Source organism: Sus scrofa, chromosome Y (assembly GCF_054392235.1).
Source record: "Sus scrofa isolate SSC_HxYL_T2T_F1_AM1 chromosome Y, Sscrofa_HxYL_maternal_Yorkshire_Landrace_v2.0, whole genome shotgun sequence".
In the NCBI taxonomy this organism is placed as follows: domain Eukaryota; kingdom Metazoa; phylum Chordata; class Mammalia; order Artiodactyla; family Suidae; genus Sus; species Sus scrofa.
The window spans coordinates 12,024,990-12,028,412 of NC_139402.1; the positions used below are offsets into that span (position 1 = coordinate 12,024,990).

The 3,423-nt window shown below is 40.7% G+C and overlaps 1 pseudogene; it reads left to right on the forward strand.

The window, feature by feature from the left end:
- The first annotated feature begins 894 nt into the window (after nt 1-894).
- LOC110257886 (heat shock transcription factor, Y-linked pseudogene) lies at nt 895-2,526 on the forward strand (annotated as a pseudogene).
- The last annotated feature ends 897 nt before the right edge of the window (nt 2,527-3,423 follow it).

Consider the following 3,423-nt stretch of genomic DNA (forward strand, 5'->3'; position numbering starts at 1 on the left):
TCAGAATGTGGTACACCCATCAATTCCTCAGTTCTCATTGTATCAATCCGCAATGAAATCTCAAAACCTTTGGATGGTACTTCCCCACATTTCCTCTCCTAACACAAGCAACCATCAATCTTTTTTGGTCTCTATGGCTATAGATATTTTGCCTGGTGCCCAGGGCCCTTCCATGTCTTGGTTAGTGATAAAGGTCATGGTTTGTGATGTTTTGTTTTGTTTTTGATTGTGTATTTGTTTCTTTTTGTCTTTTCCTTTTGTCTTTTTATTTTTTGGACTGTACCTGGGGCATGCAGAAGTTCCCAGGCCAGGGATTGAACCCATAGCACAGCAGAGATCAGAACACTTTTGTAACAAGCTAGCCACCAGAGAACACTGGCTATGTTTTTCTGAATATAAATACTGCACAGATTCTAGTTATACACTCTCAAGAGCTGCATAACTTTTGTTTCAGTTTGCTGTTTTTTTTTTTCTTCCATTTACAAGGCCTTACATAACAGGCACAAGTGCTTATGTGCACAAGAGAGAACTTGCGTTTACTTCAGGGATGAAATGGATTTATTTATTTATGTGATTTTTTATTAAAAAAATTCCATTGGAATAGGATCTCATTTGCTGATCTCATTTTTTTTTCTCTCTTTGGGTTACTGTTCAAGTACGGAGGTCATATTTTATATTAACTGGGCTAATTTCATAGAGAAGTAAACCCTGACTGAAGGTGATGCTCAGATTGCTAGGAGACTAGTGTCTTGTGATGTCACAGCTACTCAGGTTGGCAACCATTGTGATGGATTGGATAGTTTATCTGTGTAGGCTTACCAAAGCAGCATTTAAAACTGCAGAGTTCAAAAGCCATGCAGGTGAGAAAAGTAGCTGAAGAGAAATTTATCTGAGATGGCACATGCTCCTTCAGAAATTCAAGGTGTGTCTCCTAAAGATGCACCAACTGGTTCAGAATCCTCCATTACATCTCCATGGTGTGATAACTCAATCACTGGGGACTTGGACTTGAGGTCTCAGATTGAAGAAAAAGCTTTCCAGGCTTTGTCTGAGGGCTCCCTGATTAAAGAGCCATGCCACACATTGTGTGCCTCTGAACCAGATGGAGATAATGATTTTCCTCCTCTGCCCTTTCCCAGAAAACTTTGGGAAATTGTTGAAAGTGATCGATTTAAGTCCATTTGGTGGGATGAAAATGGAACCTCGATCGTGATTAATGAAGAACGCTTCAAGAAAGAAGTTCTGGAGAGAAAGGCTCCCTTCAGAATTTTTGAAACTGAGAGTATGAAAAGCTTAGTTCGACAGCTTAACCTTTATGGATTTACTAAATTGCGAAGGAATTTTCAAAGACCTGCCTCACTAGCCAACATTCTGGCAGAAGATAATGAAGACTCTGCTTGGAACAAGGTATTATGAAATGTCCAGTTACTATTTACAGAGGGACATCTGCAAATATGTTCATACATATAGGGTCATAGTAGACCTTGAAAGTGGGATGAAGTACTGCTACGCTTTTAAGTTGAAGGCCACTTGGTCATAAAATATTTGGGGTGATAGAGAAATTTCCTAGCCACCTGGAGCCTTCTCGATGAACCTCACCCAATACAAGCCCCTGAACCTCATACTGTTACTGTAAATGCACCAGGCATTTTTTTTTAAGGACCATAATTGCCTGTTCCCACTACATAAATTTTTGAAAATGTTAGTAATAGATGAGTATTATTTCCTGACATTAACTCTGTGTGATGAAACAAGTCAGATTTTTATGGATTCTTTGTCCTCGTATCTTTGTTTAAAAGGTCACTAAATACCTTTCTCTTTTGGTTTTAGCTGCAGTTCTACCATAATCCAAATTTTAAACGAGGCTGTCCCAATCTGTTGGTGAGGATGAAAAGAAGAGTCAGGGTGAAAAATGCTTCTCCAGTATCGGCTTCTCTACTTCAAGGCTGCAGCAAGAAGCGCTCTAGAACAGGGGGTGATGTGGATAACCATAATTCTGATGTGGCTGCAGAAACTCGTGGAGAAGATGCATTTTCAACCTCTACAAACCTAAATGTGCCTTTAATAAGGTGGCCTTCTATGAGCCAGAGAATTTCTAATACAACTACCCCAACTAGAAGTGGTCTTTCTTCTCCATCATCACCATCAGTCAGGCCACCAGGACAAATTGTCATGGCTCAACATGCTATTTTTAGTCAGTTGACCACGTTTCACATGCACTCACAAAGCAGCTACTCTCCAGCAAGTGGCCACATCGTGAATTTCATTACAACTACCACTTCCATTTCTCAGTACCACCGCATTTCTAACTTCCCAAGTGGTTATTTTGGACTGAGGGTGGAGCCTTCTCCTTTGCCAACCAGATACCAGAATATATCACCAACTGAGGGCCCTGTGTCTAACCCGCAACCAGCAGCCCATCCATGGTTCCCAATGCCAATGGCCACTGACACATCTGTTGCATCCCTTTCAAGGCCAAACCCTCAGTCCTCTTCCATATCTGAACATCACCCTAATTACTACTGACCTATCAAAGGACTATAAGTTATGCAGGAGAGTGAAGATGAAAATTTATGCTGGCAAATGTCACCAAATTCCTGCAATTCTGTTATTTCAGCAATAAACTTGTATGTTCATCTTCATAGCTTCCATTTCTTTACTTTTGACACAGTTAAGAGTAAAAGGATGCTGCATTTCTTTTTCTAAAATGATTTTTCCATCATAGCTGGTTTACTGTGTTCTATCACTTTCATACTGTGCCGCAAAGTGGCCCAGTCACACACCCACCCACCCAAGACCCACACCCACACACATACATATCCTTTGTTTCACATTATGCTGCATCAAAAGTGACTAGAGATAGATCCCATTGCTATACAGCATGACCTCATTGCATACCCGCTCCACATGCAATAGTTTGCATTTTCAACCCCCGAATCCCAGTCCATCACAATCCTGCTCCCTCCACCTTGGCAACCAAAACTCTGTTGTCCAAATCCATGGGTGTCTTTCCTGTGGAAAGTTTCAGTTGTGCCATATATCACATTCCACACATAAGTGATGTCATATTGTGCTTGCCTTCCTCCTTCTGGCTTACTTCACTTAGTAGGAGAGTCTCCAGTTCCAGCCGTGTTGCTGCAAATGGCAATATTCTGTTCTTTTCTTATGGCTGAGTAGTGTTGCATTGTGTATATATACAACATCCCTTAATCCATTCTCTCCAACGGTCATTTAAGTTATTTCCATGTCTTTCCTCTTGTGAATAGTGTTGCATTGGACATACAAGCGCATGTAAGTTTTTCATGGAAATTTTTTTTTCCCCAGGTGTATGCCCAAGAGTGGGATTGCTGCATGACATGCTAGTTCTATATTTAGTTTTCTGAAGTGTTTCCATAGCGGTTGTAACAATTTACATTCCTCCCA